Genomic DNA, 7,729 nt, shown 5'->3' on the forward strand with positions numbered 1-7,729 from the left:
AAACAAGCATATTTAACTCAATAATTTGAAAATTGTAATGAGATCATTCATCAAAAAGTAAAATGATACCTTGTCAACTCTGCAGTCATACAGTCTCTGTTGCTTTCCAGAGAGCCTTTTTCACATCTTTGTTCCTCACACTATAGATGAGAGGGTTGAGCAATGGGTTCACCACAGTGTAGAACAGGGCAGTCACTTTGTCTCTCTCACATGAATAGGTGGAGCTTGGCCTTGAATACATGAAGAGCAAGGACCCACAGAAGAGCATGACTGAGATCAGGTGGGAAGCGCAGGTGGAGAAGGCCTTGCACCTCCCAGAGGCAGAACAGATCCTCAGGATGGTCAGGAGGATGTTGAAGTAGGAAATCAGGATGGCAAATATGCTGGAGAGGACTGTGAAGCCCACTACACCAAGAAGGACTTTTTCATAGACCCAGGTGTCTGTGCAGGACATTTTAACCACTGGTGGTACATTACAGAAGAAATGGTCAATGATATTTTTACCACAGAAACTCAGGTGGAAAGTGTTGGCAGTATGGGCTATGGCATTTATGAAACCTCCTATGTAGGCCCCAGCAATGAGGCCAGTTCAGAGAGACCTGGTCATGGTACCTGAATAGACTAATGGGCTACAAATTGCCACATGGTGGTCATAAGCCATGGCTACTAGGAGATAGGACTCAGTGCAGGCTACAACACAGGAAAAGAAGAACTGGGCCCCACATCCAACCAAGAACATACGTTTCACTCCTGAGACACAAATGGACAGGATTACTGGGGTGTACACTGATGTGTACCACAAATCCAGGAAAGACAGATTGCCAGTGAAAAAGTGCATGGGTGTGTGCAGCCGGGAATCAATCCAGATTAAGATAGGTCATGTTCCCAGATAAGATCACTAAGTAGAGAGTCAGAAATATTCCAAATAGAATCAGCTGCAACTTGAGGTCTACTGAGAAGCCCACCAAGATGAATTCAGTCAGGATGGTGTGATTTCCCACTTCCATTTCCATGGAGGAGAAAACCTGATTATGATTATGAGAAAAAAAGACATTCAGTGATTCTTCTATTGTATGAAGTAAACAAGGGTTTCATGTCAGCAGTTACCAAGAGGTTCATATTCCCTAATATCTAGAATTACAGAATTTCAGTCTTTGATTTAAGGAAACCACTAGAATTGGAGTCAGAATCTAGATTTAAAATTAGGGTTTTTAATTTATTAACTGTTAAAAGCAGGTCCAGTCCATCATTTTCAACACAGTTGAGGAAAATGAAGCTCATAAAGGTTACTCATAGCTCCCTGACAGCTCATCCTATTGAATAAAATAGACATAGATGAGAGCACGAGCTCACTAAGTGGCACATAATTGACACTCACAAAATGCGAGCATCCTTTCACATATTATTGTGAACTTCTTATGTGTCAGGTATTTTGCTGATATTGATACAAATACCAACACAGTGCCAATGCTTCTGCTAATATTATTAGTAAAAACAGAAAAAGTTATTTATTACTCACTATGGACCAGTTGTTATTCTGCACTATACTTGATCCACTTAATCCTCACAATAACCACTTTGTATGTTAGGTATGATAATGATTCTCTTGCTATACTGGATTATACAGAAGCACACAGAGTGGTTTGTTTTATTTATTTATTTTTTGGGGGGCATAAATATTTCTTTTTTTTTCTTGTGTAAAAGCCCTATGTAGAGCCCACAGGGGGCCTGTATCCTCTGCATGGAGACTCTGGTGTGGGTCTTTACCAGATGGAGAGTGAACTCCTGAGAGGGAGACTTGGTGAACAAGGTCTTTTTGCAGAGGTTGGGGGAAAGATAGCTGCTGTTCTTGGAGATGGTATCAAGGCGGCCTTAGGCAATTTGCCCAATGTGCTGTGCAGGCCCTGGCCAGATGTAACAGTGGTCAATACCACCATCAGCAAAAATTTCTTGGGCTTGGAGGTCGAGACAATGCCAGTGCCCCTGGGGACATGGATGAGACACACCAGCATGGAGTCCCAGTGTCCTGCCACCTTGCATGGGAAGGTGTGGGACTTGCTGACCTTGTTCCCACATTAGTCCCAGCACACAGGGATGATGGAGAGCTTGGCCAGAATGATGGCCCCATGAATGGTGGTGCCTACTTCCTTGGAGCACTCAACTCCCAGGCTGGTGAGGCAGGTCACTGAACTGCCTGATGGCCACAAGGGCCTTGAACCTGGTCCACTGGCCAGGATGGGTCTGGTGTTGCACAGATATGATTATCAAAACCTCCTCCTTGAAGGATGTGTCCAAGTTTACAGAGTGAGTAAACAAAGAGCTGATGCATCAACAGACAATTGGTTAACCTAGTAACCTAGTGTCCATTTCTCAGAAGTAAGCCATTTTCCTCTTGTTTTTCTGTCTTCATTTTTCTCTCTTGTTCTCCTGACAAAAGCAAAGCTTGTTACCTTCTGGCAATCTGAATTTCTTTTCAACTAAAAACAGCTTAAAAAGATAATTTTCTTAAGAATGCTTTGTTTACCTGTATTAATTTGAGATTTACAAGTGTAGTTGAGAGATTTTTTGATGCTGTGGATGCTGAGTCTTAGGAAGAACCAACTCTTTGATGTCAAGGCATTACAAAACCATGAAACCTTCAAAGTTTATGACTTGATGCTCAAAGCTTATGAGAAAAACTAAGAGGAAGCTTCTATGTAAAAACAGTATTTTTACCAAATTAGAGGTGATGGTCTCAATAGCCAAGTGACATCCCACCTGTCTGTAATAGCAGTGAGAGAGAGCTGAAACCAAGAAAGGATTGTGATTTATTTCAGTGTTTGGAACATTCAGCCATGAGCTCAGCTGGAGAGAATGATGTACCTGAAGTGGAAATCCCAGTCCTCTAACTGGAGTTCTAGTGTTCTGGCTTGTTAGGAAGTGAGATGTAGGGTCCCTTGTTTTTCTAAATATAATGATAATGCTTCCAGAGACTGTGACTTTAGTACTGAAATGGGTAAAAGTGGCCTGGAATCCTGAAAAGCATTCCATTTCCCCAACTATTAATATATAAGGGATCTCGCCTCATTAGCACATAAAGTACAAATATATTTTAGTCCTTAGCCCAGGTTTTTATGACTTAGATTCAACTTCCCTTTACAACTTCCTGTCTCACTACTTGTCTTCATCCACACAGGATTTCACTCAAAGTATACTATTCACATGATTGGGTTCCCCATAATAATACTGCCCAACTTAGGAGCTTCACACTTGGATATACAGCACTGTTCTGTCACCACTCGTATGCTAAAATATTCATATTATCATATTATCTTGGCAGAAATTCATTATTATACACAGGATATACTAAGTGTTGTATTATAAAGACACTGACTCAATGGCTACTCTGAACTTTCTTTGTCACATTGCCACATTATCATTTGTTTGTATAAGGAAATTTAGATCTGTAACTTACTGGGCTCATTTTAATATAAAATAATACGGGCAAAAATGAAAATGTGTAGACAAAGCCAATTACTGTAATTCCTATTTTCCCTCTGAAGAAACAAGCAAGCGATAAAGTAAATTTTCTACTCTATTCCTCCCAAAGGAAGAAATGTTTAAATGAGAACTTAAAAACTGAGACCCATTGATCCAGGTGGCAATTCATTGTAGTGGTGCAGAGATCTGGGAGAGCAACCCCAATCAGAAGAACGAGAATGTATCACAGTTGTCACATGGGAGAGAGCTGGTGAGTTCAAGAACTAACAGAGATTGAATAAAGATGGGGTGGAGCAAGGTACCAGCAGAGAAGTTGCAAGGGTCACCAGATCAAAAAGAGTTTTGGGGCAATATTAAGGAATTTGGTCTTCAATCCAAAACAAATGGAAGCCATGGTCATTATGAGGAAATCACTACATCAGACTTATACATTCAAATTTCATTCTGTCTATGGGTTAGGGAATGAACTGAAGGGGAACAAGTCTTCCCTTCTGACTAGAAACTCTTTGAAACCCTCATTCCACTGTCACCTGAGACCCATCCTTTTATAAAGACAGGGAAAGGAGGCATTATGAAGTTCTAGAATGACTCTATGCTGTATACACTATGAGTCATCTGAGCACACAGGACCCCAAAACCATCAATCTCAGACTCTCTGCCAGACAAGAATTTATAATTACAGAGTAATTTATCCTCTAGGTAACGGGGAAGTCCCTAAGACAAGGTCCTTTTAAAATTACAAAACTTCCTACCTCTATTTTTAAAACAAGGAATTACAAATTATTAACAGTCATATATAAACAGATTGAATGAAAGTTTTGATGCTCCATTAGAAGATCCAACATTATTGTCATCATTTTGACTTCTGTGTACTACACAATTTTATTGCTAATTCATCACATTGTATTTAAGTACCAAAGCTCTGTTTAAAATAGGTAAACCACAAACCAACTATCTGTTGGTATATTGCAAAAAATGGCTAAATTTCTTTATAGGTTTTTCCACCCCTTGAACCTGGGATGGCCTTTTGGTTTGCTTTGGACAATAGGTTGTACCAAAGTCTGTGCCTTGTGAATTCCCAGCCAGCTTGGATTGTTTCTCTTCTCACTTTTGGAATCCAGCCTGCACCATATAAACCAAACAGGCTTAGTGTCCTAGACATCTGGCCATGTTCTCTCTGTTTCCCAGCTGACAGAAAGCTGGCCCCCAGATATGTGAGTGGGGCCATTCTAGATCATCCATCCCAACTGAATAAAAAGCTAAGCAAGGCAATTGAGCAAGCCCGGCTAAGAGCAGACAGACCTAGCTCAGGCAGAATGCATAATTGAAATGACACTTGATCAAATCCTACTTCCACCGCTTGGAAACTGATCTTGGGAAAGTCTCTTAATAACACTCCAACCTAAATTTCTTCACCTTTATAAGGGTAAGAAAAATATTTATATTATAAGATACACTGAGGACTATGGAAAGTATGTGAAATGTATAGTCCAAAGTCTGATATGAACTGATACTTAACAAGTATTCATCTATTTATCATAGCCGAGATGGAGGAAGTAAAAATAAGAGCAAGTTTCTGCTAATAAGAATATAAGCCCAAAAGCGTTGTCAGTTAGTATTCCTAAAATCCTTTAATTTAATATTTTTTGCCTGCAACTCCCTGTGATTTTAAAAAGGAGTGGCAGGCTTGGAAGTATGAAGTCCAGTGGTCAAAGACTGAGAGTTTCTGTGATTAAGAGACATCCCTTGATCTCAGACTTCACCTGTCTTATTTTAAGAGACTCACGTTTCCTCTCTAGAACACAGTGCATTATTTGAAAAATTGGGTTGATCACAGAAACCAGCTTTCTATGATTCCAATTTGTTAACACCTCCTATGAATCCATCATAAGGTAAGAATAGATAACGTCAACCAAGAAAATATGGTGGGAGAGAAAGATTAACAATCTTTCATATTTTTAGATCTTTGAATATATGGGGAGTTCTCACCATTTTGTCTGAAGGGAGAGGCACAATGAACTGAAGATATCAGCCTTTTTTTTTACTTTAACATTTGCATTCTTATAGGTGTTTACCTAAATATCAGTCATGTGAGCTTGTGTATTTTCTCTACCCCTTGGAACCCTTGAACTCTTTACCTGCAAATAATTATGGCTGTTAACTTTTCAGAATCTGGACATCTTTAAGAACCTGATAATAGCAGAACACACATGTATACCATAAAATTGTAAAGCCTTCATAAATTACCACAAATCTACCCAGGAAGTTTCTGGTTATGATAATCATATTAAAAATTCCATACTTAGAAGATGCCTAAATTTCTTCCTAGTGTTAATATTCTATAATTATAAGAGATGAGATGCAGGTGTATCAAAATTAGCATGTTTAAAATTGAATTCCTGCATTTCACTTACAAAAATCAATATATGCATTCATTCCCCAGATCAGTTAATAAAATTCCTCCCTTCCAGCTTCACAAGGCAAAAATTTGGCATTATCCTACTTACTTTCCCTCCTATGTTCCCTTCAATCACCCATAAATTCCTGGTGTAATTACATTCATAACCAGTCCTGAATCTGACCATTTCTTACCAACTCTACTACTAATACCTGAGTACAAACATCATTTTTGTCAAATGCATTACAATAATCTCATACTTGTCCATACCCCTTACACCCCTCACTGCCTACTGTCTACAGCTTACAGTCCTTTAATTTAAAATGTCACATCATGTCACTCCTGTGCCTTATAAGTGTCCCCATTTTACTCTAAAGTCAAATTTCATACAATGCACCCAGGTTCCTCTATAAGCTGGCCCTTCATTAATAAGTATTTTTATCTCCTAACATTTGCCCCAACGCTGTTCCAGTTTTGCGGGCTTTCTCACTGTGTCCCAGAAACTCCAACCATGCATCAGCATCAGAGATTTTGAACTGTCTCTTTCCTCTGCCTGGAATGCTCTTCTCCAATATAATAGTGTGGCTCACCCACATGTCCTTTCAGTCCATTTCAAATGTCATTTTCTCACTAAGGCCCATCCTAATCACTGTGTTTAAAATTCCATGCCCACCTCCACCACAACTCTCCATCCTTATTACAATCCTCAGACTCTACTTTATGCTCCCCATACCTATTTTATTCTTCTACCTCCTGCTTATTAATTTATTATCTTTTTCTCACACCAGAATGCAATATCCAGGACAGAACAATTTGGTTGTATTTCTGTTATGTTTTGTTTTGTTTTCTCTTAGTTTTGTTTCTCCAGCATGTTCCAATAAGTAACTGGAATGCTGCAAATATTGTTAGGAAGAATAAATGAATAGTTACATTTATATTCAGGAAAAATTCCACAAGTGGACTTCCATAGCTCCATGTACCATAAGACTAATAAGAAGCAAGAGTAAATAAAATAGGGGACTTATTCCCAAGACTTCAAATCCATCTTGAATTTGAAATAAATTCAATTAATATGTGAATGAGAAATACAGGGCACAGAAACATCCAGACCTATATGGCTTTCTAAATGTTTCTTCATCTGTAACAGCCCAGCTCCCTGCTTCCCTCACTGAGAACAGTCAAAAATCTGTGTAAGAATTGTGTCCCTCTGGGACATGAAAATGAGTATCAACGAATTAAAATGTCATCCCTGATAGCCTGGAAAACACAATTAAGAGTCAAAAAGCATGCCACAGGTTTTGTCCCTTAGATTCCTCCACTATGCAAAGTAATGTACGATGGCCCCAGTACAACTAACAGACTGAATTTCCAATCAATTTCATGGCCAGTTACGTGATTGGATGGCACCCTATTTCAGAAGGCAGCCTATGAATGTGTGAGCGTGAGAGTGTGTGAGTGGGAATGTGGATGTGTGTGTTCCCGTGTGTGTAGTGTTTGTGTGTATGTTTGTGTTTGGAACAGCAGTGACCCTTTGAAAGCCAGGCCAGACTCTATGGCCCCATTCCTAATGACAGCTGAGGGCACAGAGAGGCCAAAACACACCACTGACCCTGATCCCAAGTACTTACCCTTGATCAGAAAGGCAATTTCCTGGAAATGTCACTCTTCCCTCTCAACTGATGTTTTGGATTGCCTTTGCTGGATGAAATACATGTCTTCCTTCCACAGACCTTTGGGACTCCATCCATCCAAAACCCAGAAAAATTAACTTCAGTCTCCAAAGACTCAATTATAATTCATTAGCAGTTTGGGTGTGGTAGATTATTTAAGCCATGGTAAAATAAGTACTGT

General features: G+C 39.4%; 2 pseudogenes; both read right to left on the reverse strand.

Moving 5' to 3' along the window:
- Window positions 1-85: 85 nt before the first annotated feature.
- LOC119538860 lies at window positions 86-1,025 on the reverse strand (annotated as a pseudogene).
- A 112-nt stretch (window positions 1,026-1,137) lies between these two features.
- Window positions 1,138-6,146, reverse strand: LOC119536785 (annotated as a pseudogene).
- Window positions 6,147-7,729: the final 1,583 nt, after the last annotated feature.

Source organism: Choloepus didactylus, chromosome 6 (genome assembly GCF_015220235.1).
Source record: "Choloepus didactylus isolate mChoDid1 chromosome 6, mChoDid1.pri, whole genome shotgun sequence".
Classification (NCBI taxonomy): Eukaryota; Metazoa; Chordata; class Mammalia; order Pilosa; family Megalonychidae; genus Choloepus; species Choloepus didactylus.